Raw genomic sequence first — 15,023 nt, 5'->3', positions numbered from 1 at the left:
CTCCGAGGGTCTTCGCCTCTCCGGGTCAACCCCATTCAAGGCCAGGTCGGGGGCTGGGGCGCCCACCGCAGGGGAAAGCAGCCCTGGACGCTTTCCTGTGCTCAAGGGTGCGGGGATCCTAAGAATGCTCAGTGGAGTAGACACGGCCAAGCCGGGGATCCACCGCTCCCGCATGCACAGCCACTCACTGGGTTAGACACCCCAGCGGCAGGCAGAGCCTAGGGAAGGAGCAAGGGAAGAAGCCCAGGTCTGGACGACCTCGGGGAACACTGCAGGTTGCGCGAGTGGACATTGGGTTACTTGCTGGCAAGGGGCCAGACTCCAAACTCTTGCGGGGTGTCTTCCTTCTCCACCGCAAGTTGGTGGGTGAGGAAGCCGCGGCAGGACTCTTGTCTCGTTCGGAGCTGGAGCCGCAGCAACCCGGGCTCGGTCCTGCGGGCCCACGTGTTTCGCAACCAATCGCCAGGGCCGCTAGATTCAAAGCCAGCTCCTCCAAGGAGCAGCCACGCTGCCTCCTCCTGGTAGGGAAGATTGTCTGTTACCTTCAGAGATTTGGCCTGTCTTGTGTTTGGTTGGTTGGTGGAGTCTGGAGCTCAGTCAAGAAATACCCCCCCACCCCCACACACATACACCTAAAGCCTCGAGAGCCTAGCAAAAGAAGGAACTCTATCCGAAATAAACAAACAAACAGACAAACAAACGTGGCCACAACTGTTTATGACTCTCATTTTTGACTCTGCTGGCAGCAGAGTCAAAACTTCGAGTTGGCTCTTATTCGGCATTTGAGATATGTAGGGACGAATTGTATAGATTACTAGCCCAAACCCTTATTGTGCAGGTGAGGAAAGAGAGGTCTTTGGCGATGTGAATTGCCTGGCTGGAGACCTGCACGACCTCAATAGTGGCGAGGGACTTTACCCTGTCCCCTTCATCTCCCCAACGCTTCGCCCCTGTCTTCCTTTTCTTAAGACACTAGGCGTAACAATGGTTTAAACCGGCTCAGGAGGCTCCACATGGCGCTTCCCGAGACCACAGACTGCTGAAACCAGCATGGTCGGTCCTTTATCCCAGCTCCCTCTCTCTGGCTTCCTCCGCTCTTATTGAGGCGGATAAATTTTGCTCATCGCAAAGAAAGACAGTGCCCTCTTAAGTCCTTTCTTAGCATTAACTCGTCAGCCTCACGACAGCCTTTTCAAATCTGTTTCCTATTTTAATTTTTGATAGCGTCTTGGCTCCATTTTGCTTTACAAAGCCAGAGAAAAAGCTCGAGGGATTCAAGGTAAGAACCAGGTGTGGAGGGCCCCAGGGGCAGCAAGGAGCCAGGCAGGCAGAATTCAGTTCCCAAGGAGAGAAAGATTACAACCAATAGAAAGCAAACGGATGTTCGCACCAGAGAGAGGCTCTGACAAGAGGAAGATAGGAACGGGTCTCTGAGTCTTTTAAAAACACATTTCTATGTCCTGTGGTCAAGTATGAGAGGTACAAGATGCCGACTACTGTGCACTTTCTGGTCCTTTTTCTTTGTTTTCATCTGTCTGTGTTTGGGTCAAACACAAATATATTGGTTTAGGGCACTAACACTTAATGTGTACCAGTGGAGCACTGTTCCAACACATCTCTTTTGAGAAAATCTTTCTTTCTCCCAAAGCCACCTTGAAACTGCTGCCGCTGCCCGGAAGTAGTACATATACCTACATCAGCTGGTTGGCCCTGGGGTTTTGCCAGGAGAAGCCAGCTGGCAAAGGACAGATAATGGTTTCTATTGCATCTCCCACCTGGAAGCTGCAGCGTCCACAATGAAGCCAACAGTGAAGTTTGCTTCTCTTTGTAGAGTGCTTGGCTAAGCAAGAAGGCTAAAAGGATGCTAAGTCCAGCTGTTAGCCGCTGCTGTATCTTTTCTACCTAATTAATGTTACCATTTCCTGTGCTTCAAATCAAGAAAACAAAATCGCTGCCTGGGAACTCGTGAAATGAAATCAGTGACCATACACATCCCTTCATCTGCTACCGGGAGATAAGCAACTCCGGGTGATGGAATTTGTTTGCATAGGTTATACAAACCAGAAAATGCTGAAAGACTCAGGAACTGAACTTACATTTTAGAAAAGTGCATGTTTCCAGTGACCCTCAGAAAAATTCTTAAGACTGCTGGGCGGTTTCTAATGCCTTTCTCATGGCTGAGAGTGATTTGCAACAGAGTGGATTTATGATCATAGAAACTCAAACTATGTCATTTTTTTATGGCCTCTCCCGGCCAATGGTAAAAGTCATTCTTATCACCTTGTTCACAGGAAGCAAAGGTGAGTCGTGTGCATGTACAGGAAGAAAACTCTCCACAGGATTGTGATTGCCCCAGACTACAGTAGACAGGGCCGGACGCAGAGACGTAAAACCTTGGGAAAGGAGGCCACTCCTTTGCTTTGTACAGCAGCCTGAGCTTGATTCAGGATGCTAGTTTGACTGGTCCTGAGGGTCCCTGGGAAACTGTCTTTGCCTGGCCTTGGGACTCTAAACCAAGGTTGTTTTGAATGCTTTTAAGAAGCTGTGCCCGAGGCTTTGGCCTTGTTATCTTCCTTAACGATATTATTTTGCTAGGCTGCAAAATCAGCAGCGTGGGGTTAAATGTATTAGCTGCCTTCAAACCTAATCTATCTTCATTCATTCCTAATTATTCTCGGGCTGAATTAATGAGAGTGATTTAATTAACACCATACAATTGCAGTACCAGGGACTGGACAGCTCAGGGGATTAGACCAAACTGGGCCAGGCAGCTGCCACCCGGCCACTTACAGGTTCCCAAAGCCTTACCCAAATTCAGACATGTCCCCTGCTGGGATTCCAGAAGGGCCCCCTTTGTTCTTTGAGTCACTTCCTCAGTCTGTGTGAGGAAGATGGCAGCCCTCTTACCTAGGCTTTGAGAACCAGGCCCAGTAGAGTCAACATGGCAGAGGGCCAAATGCCCACCCAAGGTGCGATGACTAACCTTTATTGTCAACTCTGGCTGGATTTAGAATCACCTAGGAGAGACATACCTCGAGGCATGTGTCAGAGGGCATTTACCCAGAGTTTCCATTGAGGAGGAAGACCCCGACCCTGAATGGAGACAGTGCCATCCCATGGGGTTGTGGTTTCAGGCTGAGTACATTTGGAGGGAAAGTGGAAAATGAGCTGACCACTGGCATTCACCTCTCTCTGCTCACTGAAGATGCAGTGTGACCAGCTATCTCACACTCCTATATTCCTAACCCCACCTCCCTGCAGTGGACTATATTTCTTTAAATTATGAGCCCAAATAAATCTTTTTTTCTCTCTATCTTTTCCAATACTTGGTAACACCACCATCAACAAGGGAAACACACAGAATCTGAGCTTTTCTTTTCATCAGCTTGAACCTCTGCTAGGAAGTGGACATCCAGCTGGGATGCTGTGTCCTGGTCACACACGTGTGGACATCCATGTGACCATCCAGCAGGGATGCCATCTCCTGGTCACACACGTGTGGAAGGGAAAGGAGGAAAAAGGAACTTGCAAGGACTAGAACCCTTATGGAAGCCCCTCCTTCTACATCTTCAGCTAGTGAAGGAACACCGTCAGGCCTTGAATGTGTTCTCTTATCCCATGGGGACTGGATTATTTTTGGTCTTTTAGTACTAGACACTGAAGTTAGGACCCAGTGCATGCTAAAGTCACGCTCTAACCCAAGCTGAGCTCAGAGCTCTTGGAGCATTGGTTCCAGGCTTTCTTGTCAGGAAGGGAGGTATCACCTGCTAAATGTTCCTCAAGCCCACAAGCCGGACTTCCAGTCTTTTGTCTTTTACTGATGCTGTCTTCCTGTGTTGCACTGGAGCCATTGGCCTATTACAGACGATGAAGAAATCATTCTTTTCTGTTACCTTAAAAAAGAATCTGGGGGGCTGGTGAGATGGCTCAGAGGGTAAGAGCACCCGACTGCTCTTCCGAAGGTCCGGAGTTCAAATCCCAGCAACCACATGGTGGCTCACAACCATCTGTAACAAGATCTGACGCCCTCTTCTGGAGTGTCTGAAGATAGCTACAGTGTAATTACATATAATAAATAAATAAAGAAATCTTTAAAAAAAAAAAAAAAAAAAAAAAAAAAAAAAAAAAAGAATCTGGTACAAAAAAAAGATTATTTCTAAAACATTCTTTAAAATGAAGCCGCTAGGGGGCTGGAGAGATGGTTCAGCGGTTAAGAGCACGGACTATTCTTCCAGAGGTCCTGAGTTCAAATCCCAGCAAATACATGGAGGCTCACAACCATCTGTAATGGGATCTGATGCCCTCTTCTGGTGTGCTTGAGACGATTGCAGTGTACTTACATATAATAAATAAATCTTTAAAAAAATTATTGTGAGAAATCTAGCTTTAAAAAAAAATAAATAAATGAAGCAGCTATTCGTCTTTAAAAGAAAGTAGCCTCGCCAAAACAGAGCAAAAATGAGGTACAGGAGCCCCTATTCCCTCCTTCCCTGAGGCTCTTGTAGGGTGTGTGTGATAAGAGTTCCCTGACACACCTATCAGAATCACACCAGGCAGCCATAGGGTGTGACCTTACACAGCCTAGGGGAATCTTGAGCCATTTTCCCTCCTGTTTTCCATAATCTTTTCAGTGCCCCAAGGCTCCTGGACTAAACTCCTAATTTATTCTAAGTAATTACCTTCAAGAATCGACCGTTGTTCCAAGCAATGAAAAATGAAGGGTTTGTTTGGCCTGGACGTTGTGCTTCCAGGGCGGGATGCCAAGTGTCTCAGCAGGTCTCAGCATGAAGAAGGGACCAGAAGAAGGGACCTTTGTGGTCCAAGAGCTTGTACTTCTAAATGAATATTTAAATGGTTTTATAGCAGGCTGTGAGCACAGACTTTACCTAACGGTACAGCTCAGCCTCAGACAGGAGATTGCACGGTGTTACTGTAAATCAAATGGAAAGGGAGAGATGTTGATGAGTGTGTTGTGTTCTCATGATGTTAAAAGCACAGGCTAAGCAAAGATATGAACCCATATGTGTATACACGTGTGTGTGTGTACGTGTATATATGTGCGAGTATACGCGTGTAACGTAAGCAGTGCCAATCTCCCATCATCATAAGATTGTTTTTTCAATATAAAATTAGCTTTACAAAAGAAGGTATTTCAAATAGTTAGGCTAGCTTTTCGCAGCCACAGCTGTGTGAGAAGTTTTCTTAAGAAAGTCTTGCGTTCACTGTGATAGAGAAGACAGCCCGGGCTTCCCCCATACACCATCGATTCCTTTTACGTCTTTTCCGGGATACCTCAGATGCTGAAATAATGAAGAAAGATCAACGTGCATTCTGATTTTTAGATAGTGCTTCTCTAGATAAAACCTTAATAGATTTCATCTAAATGTATTTTCTTTGACAAGTTTGTCTTTTTAAAATCCCATGTATTAGTTTCCACAGCTTAATAAAATTCAATTTGTCACATTCCAAATTTTTAGGTAAAATTTACTACCAACAAAAAACCCTCCTCCTTATACCCACTAGTCATCTAAGACATGGTCCGGGTCGCCCCAACAAAGCCGGGTAAGTGGGCGTGCCTGGGCGCCCAGGAGGGATTAAATAAAGCAAGGGTGCCCTCTGCTGGCTACAGTGAGGATCAAGTACCAAAGGGTCTGTCAACATCCAAAACCATCCTACAGAAAAAAGGGAACGAGCATGCGCGAACGCACACGCTCTACAAATTCTTATGGGTTACTCTGGACCCTAGGCGTTCAGTGTTTAGATGAGCTAAGGCAACTGTAAGCCGGAATCCTGCTGGTCTGCAAGAATGGCCGAGAACATGGTGATCCAGTGGCCTTCAGACAGGAGAGCGGCGGACAAAACCGGGTCGTTTAGCCAGGTCCCAGCCAGCCAATCAATCAATCTCCTGCTACTTCTCCTTAGGCTAAGTTTACTGTCCTGAGGCCCGGGGCCAGGAATCTATATGTATACAGAGGTAGAGTTGGAATTAATAACAATATTGAACCTCTCTCGCTTTTATGCTTATCGTGGGCAAGCACCGTATTTACCTATCTCATTTAATCCCCACAACAACCCAAAAGGACTAAGATCTCATGGGGTGATCCAGAGCTGATGTGGTATTCGCCACACCAGAGTTGAGTTCTTTGTTGTTGTTATTGTTGTTTGTTTGTTTGTTTTTTCGAGACAGGGTTTCTCTGTATAGCCCTGGTTGTCCTTGAACTCACTTTGTAGACCAGGCTGACCTTGAACTCAGAAATCTGCCTGCCTCCACCCTCCCAAGTGCCGGGATTAAAGGTGAGCACTGCCACCGCCCTGCTCTGAGTTTAGTTCTTAACCACTGAACTGCACTGCCTCCTCTATCTTCCTGCCACTCAGGGTGCCTGCTTTCCTGCCCCCTGGACTGCTAGGTTTGCTTCCCATCTCCTTCTCTCTATTTTTCTATGTCTGTCTCTCTATCTCTGTGTGTCTCTGTGTATGTCTCTGTTTCTCTCTCTCTCTCTCTCTCTCTCTCTCACACACACACACACACACACACACACACACTGGATTTATAGGAAGAGAAGACATGAATTGTTTGATTTACTTTGCCTCATGTTGACAGATCTGATAACAGTGTGACGGGCGAGAAGCTGGAATCAATTGACTAAAATTATACTTTTTTTTTTTTTTTTAATCCACTTTACCCTTTCTCCACAGTTAGTTACCAGATCATGTTTTCACTCTGGCACACTGTACCCAGTAGAGATTGGTACCAACTCACAAGCAAAGGCCCGTGTTCATCAAATTGCTCTTTCAAACTTAGTCTAGTTTCTCAGCTGCGGACTGAGGCACCGTTCCCCTGCTATGATCAAGCCCCAAGCAGTAAGAGAAACATCTTCCCACTTCGATGTCTGCAACCCAAAGGCCCAGGGGAGCTCATGTGTCCTCTTGGAAGAATCTTGAGAGAAAACACAATAGAAAACAAAGGAAGATTTTAACTTCTTGGCTGACCCCAGCAATTGTGACATTATGTTTTAAATCCAACATATACAGACTATGCAAATGTTTGAAAGCCTTATATTGGACAATGGTTTACAGATGTGAAGGACTTGTCAGTGGGTAGGCACAGGTCCCCAGAGCACAGTGCGTTCCACTCCTTGAAGATGCCAGTTGTCTAGAAGCCAAGGCACTAGAGAGGCTGTCCCCACACTAACCTTTTAGAGTCCCTGTTGGAGCTTCCTTCAAAAAGCAAATGATGTCTACCTGAGCAATGAATCCACAGATAGTCTCTCAGGCTAGAGAATTAGTTAGGAGGGGCGGAGCAACACCGGTACAAAAGCAGAAACAACACAGGACCTGTCTGTCAGCTATGGCACTTGAAGTGCTGGAGAGGGAAAAAGGGGTCAAGAGACAGCTGCCTTTCCTCTTGTCTCTCTGAACTGTCAGATGTGTATATGTGAACATTAAGGATGGAAAGGAGACAAGGTAGCTAAGAGCACTTGGTGCTCTTACAGAGGACCAAGATTTGGTTCCCAACTCCGACCGGGAAACTTAAAACCAACTATAACCCCAGTTCAGGGAGATCTGGCTCCCTCTTCTGGATTCTTTGGATAATGTAAACACCAGGTGCACTTCCATACATGCAGGCAAATATTTGTGCACATAAAATAAAGGATGGAAATGTTCAGCTGGGTGTGGTGGCACACACCTTTAGACCAAGTACTCAGGAGGCAGAGGCAGGCAGGTCTCTGTAAGTTCAAAGCCAGCCTGGTCTACCGAGTGAGTTCTAGGACAGCCAGGGCTACACAGAAAAACCCTGTCTCAAAAAACCCAGAACAAAAAGATGGAAATGTCAGTTACAAAAATCTGACCTGTCTCATGATGGAGTCCACGCAGGAGCAGCACCCTCACTTACACAAGGCTTGGGCCTTCTGTACTCATTCCCCCAAAACAGTATGTGTTTCACTGTCAAGTAGCTATTACAGAAAGTTTAGAGTGTTTCCATACCTTGTAATCCTCAAATCCTTGGAAAGGTAGATATAATTGAGACTGGGCTCCGTTTGACAGCCAGAAACTAAGTTTGAAGGATCCAGTGTCCTACATTGGACCATGTATTTGCCAAGAGGGATTGGTCGCAGCCTGGGCAGCCTGTTTCTTGCTTTGTTTTGCCTCCCTCCATTCACATCTTCGTTCCCTCGACTGTGTCCAGGCCTCAGACCAGCACACAGTAACGACACAATGAATACGTGCAGATTGGTGGATGGAGAACTTCACAAAGGAATGGTCCTTCCTTTGGCCTTGCAGACAAGATATTGAAACCGTGCCCCTTTTGCTCACTAAGGCAAGAGAGTCCATTTTTGTGTTGGGCTAAACACCAACGATTTACCTTGTGTTGTGTGGAAGACATCCTTCCCAGAATATGTTTCCTTAATCAGAGTTTCGCTGTTGGGGGTCACACGCAGAGAAATCAGTTAAAAGAAAAGCCCCACAAGTCCCCAGAGGAGAGCAATGGTTGACACGGAATGAACAAGCTCGCGTAAGTAACTCAGGTCTGCTTTGAAGCATAAGCCGTACCAAACTCAAACAAACCATCTCCATGACAAGGTGTGTTAAACCACCCAAGCAGCCAGGCTTCCAAAGGCTGCGGTCATTCATTTCTGCTCCTTGGTGATGACTTGGTCTGTATCTCTTGGTGGGATCCCATTGATAAGGCTTAGGGAATGGAAAGGCAGAGTGTATCTCCCAGGTGGGGGAGGTCACAGTGAGGGGGTGGTGGATATCGATCTATAACACTCCAGCACCGATCCTGCCAGCCTGGGGCTACCAAGAACTCTACATAAAGCTACCCCTAAGCCAAGAAAACTAGGATCTAGCTAAAAATCAGTTTATCCCTGATTCTTGACTGTGAGTACAGCCTGCACAGTAGTTAAATTGCAAATACCAGTATGGGACCTGCCTGTGATGTGGCAACAAAGGGTAAGGCATAGGGGTTAGGACTTGAAGGCCAGCCTAGATTACGTAGGGAGATAACGTATCTGTCGTGGTGATGAAGAAATAGGGGTAAACATGTATCTTTGATCTTTCTAGAAAACAGTAGAAGGCAGAATCCACACTGCAGGCTTTCTTTGTTGTTCTTTGGCCAGGCACAGGTACACATGTGTGCGTATATGGAGGCCAGAAGTCAACATTTCTAATATCTACCTCTATTCCACTCCACCTTGTTTTTTAAGACAGGGCCTCTCACGGAACCCAGATCTCACCGACTTGGCCAGGCTGTGTGGGTAAAAAGCTCCAGGGATCTGTCTATCTCCGTCCCGCCCCCTAACAGGACAACCCCTAGGGCTGGGGTTGCAGATTCTCCACTGCACTTTGCTTTCACACAGATTCTGGAGACCCCAAATTCAGGTCCTCCTGTTTGTGCAGAGAAGACTCTACCCACAGAGTTGTCTCCAGACTTGGGTATTTTTTGAAACAGCACCACTCTATCCCAGGCAGGCCTTGCCTTCCAAGGGCTGGGTTTACAGGTGTGGGCCATGGGCCCAGCTCGGATTCCAGGTTTCCTGATCTAGAAGCTGTGTTCTAGTCTGTGGGCCTCTGGTCTACTTGTGCTACAAGCAGGCATTTCCTCCTGGGTACATGGTGAACTCTCATTCTCATGAACATTTTCATTTTCAGTCAGCGCACACTAAAATAGTATCTGTTGGGTTTTTTGTGGGGGGGAGGGGGGTTGTTGTTGTTTTGATTTTTTTTTTTCTTACATTCTACAAAAGCTTTCATACTGTGAGAGGCCCTGGTAGTTGGATGGTATGGTAGTACATGAAGTAGTAAAAATTCTAAATTTTTTATTTTTATACAACAGAACATAACCACTGTTGTACTAGTTTGATGGAAACTTTTTTTGAACCCTTTAAGGGATTCCATCCTTTGTCTCCCCACCCCACCTCCCGATTTTACTCAGCATTGGGTCTGAGTTCCAGAGTGCTTTTGAAGAAGTCTGGCTGAAGCTGCAGGCTGAAACCAGTGTGAAGCCGCTGTGACCAATGGCAAACAATTAGTACCTTCCAAAACAAACAAGCAGAAAATAAAAACATGTCCCTCGTTTTACTCTCCTGGATAATTTAACAAAGATTAAAACCCTGAAAAATTACTATGTAGAAATAATGTAAGTAAAAGGGACAGCTTTCCAAGACATTCAAGGTGACATCATAGGGGTATTGTCTTACCATGCAGAACACTTAAAGGCAGACAGAGTCGATTAAACAGCTGGATCATCGGGTAACAGAGAGCCAAAGTTTCAGGGCCTGCAAAGCTCTACCTTGAAAAGACAACTTTCAAATAGTATATACAGGGCCTGGAGAGACGGCTTGTTGGTTAAGAGCACTGGCCATTCTTCTAGAGGCCCCAGGATCGATGCCCAGCACCCTCGTGGTGGCTCAAAACTGTCTGTAACTCCAGTTCCAAGGAACTGTATGACCTTTTCTGGCCTCCAGGGGCACCAAGGAAGCATATGGTACATAGATAACCATGCAGGCAAAAAGCCCTACACAGTGTAGTAAAACACCAACAATGATGGAGTAGTTAGTTATGGAGGTTCTGCTTGAATACGCACACTTGGGTAGCTTTCTGCTATAGCTCTTGTGAGGCTAATGCTGTAGGTGATTTTGGCCAAAAGTGATTCCTTCAAGCTGTGGTAATTATAAATGGATCACATTTTAATTACTTCCATTACCATGGTGGAATTATACACCATGTTGATAATGAATGACACGAAAGCCAAAAGCCAATGAATGTTACACGTTCACTGAATGACTGTGTGTCTGGTTGGGGAGGTCAGCCACAGGTCAGACCTGGAAAGTAGTTGCAGACCTGTTCTAATCCATTACCTTGTTGATGAAAAACACAGCTCTCGTCTTAAAGGGACTGAGAGATTTTGTGGGGTTTTTTTGTTTTGTTTTTGTTTTTGTTTTTGTTTTTAATGGAGACATTTTGAGTGACCATGGCTCAGGAACACAGATTTAGGTCACTCCAAATTCTGTGTTCCAACATGAAAGCAGTTTTGCTAAATTTTATAGTTTTACAAAACAAAAAGAAAGTGATAAATCAAGGCAAGATTAAAATACACTGATGGGTACATCAGAAAGGTAGGTACAGCAAGATGGAGAAATCTTATTGAATGGCCTCAGAGGCCATTTGATGGCATTCTTAGCTATTGGGTAGGAGGACAGTAGTTTCTATTGGTCAAAATGCTAGTTGTGACATAGCACGGCAAGGGATGGCTATTCAGGGCTAAAGCTAGCCTACAATAAGGTAATTAGCCCTGGACTTGCAACATTCCAACCTCCCCACATCATTGTACTGCTAATCAGTCAGTCTCAGCAGACACCGTTTTGTTTTGTTTTGTTTTGTTTTCCAGGAATTATCATTCACACTTTAAACTAGTCATAAAGCCAGGTTTGAGCCAGGCAGTGGTGGCACACACTTTTAATCCCAGCACTTGGGAGGCAGAGGCAGGCGGATTTCTAAGTTGGAGGCCAGCCTGGTCTACAGAGTGAGTTCCAGGACAGCCAGGACTACACAGAGAAATTCTGTCTTGAAAAACTAAAAGAAAAAAAAAAGATAACTCCAGCCCTGATCCTATGGATGCCAAGGTTGTGTGGCTCCAGGGCACAGTGAGTCCTCCCAGTCTTCACAGTCCTCCCAGGCAGTCCTCCCAATCCTCCCCGTCCTCCCTGGCAAGGCTGCCCTCACTCCATTTGCCCCACTCAGACACAAGCATGTGGCCCCAGGAGCAGCCAGTCCCAACAAGGTCCCAAGACATGAATGTGAGGGGCAACAGGGCTCCGGAATGTGGTTCACTGAAACCCTCCGTCTCTAGAGTGAGCGCGTATCGCCTTACACCTTGGTTTCACCTGGGGAACTTATTCAGCTCAGATTCTGATGATTCCAGAGATCTGGGGTGGGGAGAGTCAGTTTGCATTTACCCTAAGCTCCTAGTGATTGTCGGGGATGCTGGTCTTCAGACCACCCCTGAACACGGTAGCATACAGTGTCACGGAAGCCAGCTGTGCCACAGAACCACCACCCTGAACACAGAAGCATACAGTGTCACGGAAGCCAGCTGTGCCACCGAACCACCACCCCTGAACACGGAAGCATACAGTGTCACTGAAGCCAGCTGTGCCACAGAACCACCACCCCTGAACACGGAAGCATACAGTGTCACGGAAGCCAGCTGTGCCACAGAACCAGACTGTGACATCGCTCAACCCTTCAAACCCTGGGACTCTGCCTCCATAGGAAGGAGGAAAGCCCTTCTCAACAGACACAGTCCATGCTTTGTAAAGGACTGGTGGATCCCCTGGGGAGAGCTTTCTAGGGAAGTTGTTGATTGGTGAGCTGGGTATAAAAGACAGGAGTTTAACGTGTAGGAGAGGACCAGGCACACACAGCATGAAACCTCAGATAGGTTAAACAGAAGACATAAAAGAATATGTATGGGCTGTAAGCAAGAAAGGAGATCACCAGGGACCCCACAAACCTGCAGGTGCAAGCATGGGCTGTGGGCTGAACAGCTGAGAACTGGCTCAGCAACATGGAGTCTGACGGTGTTAGATGAGCCCAGATCAACTCCGGGGCTCTGGAGCCAGCTGTTGGCCTGCAGCTCCAACCTGGATCCCACATGTTCGGAAGCAGTAGTTAGGGGATGGGGCTCGGATGTCCCCCTGGGGACTGAGGGGAGGCATTGGGAATGAAGCATAAATGGCTCTTTGATCCCAAGTGCCCTTTCCCATCAGCTGTCTGTTAAGATAAGGATACAAAATGACTGATATGATTGGTTGTGGCAGGCCCCAGTAAGGGTTGAGATAAGAAAATCCAGCTTTTAAGGATTTTCTGGTACCAGGGTAAATTTGAGGATAACTCTTAAAGCGTTAAACTTTTTCCCCTTTCATTTTGAAGGGAGTAAGACTATCCATCATGTGTCTCTCAGAGCCTATAAAATTTTGCCAGCATTATTGTGGAGCAGAGCTAGTTAGAGTGAATCAGCTTAGACACTGAGCTATTATTAAATGCAAGGGACTTTAAGCAGCAAAAAAAAAAAAAAACCAATATGCTGTATTTTAAAGAAACCGATTCCCCTTTACACAACAAAGCCAACACTGTGGCCATCATTATTGTTCTTGCTTTATATGTTATTACCTAAAAATTCTCTGTATAATAGGAAGCCTTTTCTGGGTGTGTGCGCCTTGCCGGTATATATTTTTGAGCTATATCTTTAATAAACACTAAGTGATTGTGACTGTTATAATTTAGGAAGATCATTGTGATTATTAATAAGAGAAATTTCTTCTCAAAGCCTCTGAAATAAGGAAGGAAAATCGTATTTGATCAAATATACTTCACTCTAAGGTTCACATGTTGTCTTTTCCAATTAGGACCTACCAGGGGTAGACAGGCTAAGAGTTCAGGGGTTAAGGCTGATTGCTGACAGTTAGTGAATAAAGAGGACATGCATTTGAAAAGGAGCAAGAAGCAGTATATGACAGGGTTTGGGGGGAGGGAAGGGAAGGAGGGGAGTAATTGTGTTATAATCTCATAAGCAAGAGAAATTATTAAAAACCAAAGAAAGTGCTTGCTGAGCCACCTTGAGGACCAATTTTTAGATACCACATAACAAGCTGAGAGTCCTACTAAGAACTGTGATCCAAAATCCTCCTCTGGCCTCCCCAGACATAGATGAACATATACACTCTCTGTGTCTCTCCCTCACTCTCTCTCTCTCTCTCTGTGTCTTTGTCTCTTTTTTCTCTCTCTCTCTTTGTCTGTGCCTTTCTCTATTTCTCTCATACATACACAAATAAATAAATAATTTTAAAAAGGGACTACTACTCACATCTGTGCCCAACTAATGTGATATTGTACCGAATTATTCACTTTAATGCTTCCTAAGGCTGGTGAGATGGCTCAGCTGGTGAAGACTGTTGCCACAAAGCCTGACCAGGTTTGCCCCCTACCAACTCCCAAGGGGTGGCCTCTAACTTACATCATGGCACACACACAAAATAAATAAGTGTAATTAAAAATACAGCTTCCTAAATCTCTTCTACATGTACTTAGTCAGCATGTTATTGTCCTAACGGGTAACTGTTTTAACGCCATTAAAATAATGACTCTCACTTGTATTATTTTTCTCATGTACAATATCATTTAATCTCAAAAAAATGCAAACTTGTCTCAAAATGATCTCCATTTATGGATAAGAACACCAGTGTTTAGAAAGATCTGGTTATGTGCCTGAGGTCTCCCAGCTGTCAACAGCAAATCCGAGACTCCGGCTGAAGTTACCTGTTACATAAATATTCCAATTAAAAAAGGAAACCAGGGCATTTTGAAAAATTCTTCAAGGAAAAGAAAATACTCTGAGTTACCTAGAAAAGGCTATCCAATGGCTAGTTCATCAATCACGTCAAGGACACTTAACAGGAAGGAAACCTGAGGAGAGTGGAGCCACCTTGGGGCTGGTCTCAGCAGATCCAAAAGAAACACTCTCAGCTCCATAAAACCCCACAGCTTAACCGAGGCGGCCTGGGGGGGGGGAGGGGGAAGCAGCACAAGAGAGGGGCGCCATAGCATCTTCCATCTTCCCCCATGCTGGTGCTACTGGCCAACCGCACGCCACCTTCCGCCTTCACTGCTTCCCTTGGCCACTGCGTGAACCTCCTTACTAGGAATCATTTTAGTCTTTCAGCTGCCCCTGAGCAGTTGCTTCTGTCAACACAGGAGGCAGAACAGACTCTCATGGTTGAAAATAAAATGAAGCGAGTGGGCGTGGGCATGGGCGTGCATACGTGAGTGCTTGTGGGCTTTTGTTGTTCCTGTCTCAGTCTCATAAACTAACCAGTCACTCCTGCCCACAAGGACCTGTGTAGATACCTTCATCATCACCTCTGACCTGCGTTCATGCTTTCCAAAATCACCACATGATCAGGCTCGGTCTCTCTCTCTCTCTCTCTCTCTCTCTCTCTCTCTCTCTCTCTCTCTCTCTC

Source organism: Mus pahari, chromosome 11, assembly GCF_900095145.1.
Source record: "Mus pahari chromosome 11, PAHARI_EIJ_v1.1, whole genome shotgun sequence".
In the NCBI taxonomy this organism is placed as follows: Eukaryota; Metazoa; Chordata; class Mammalia; order Rodentia; family Muridae; genus Mus; species Mus pahari.
This window is presented reverse-complemented; position numbering follows the sequence as displayed.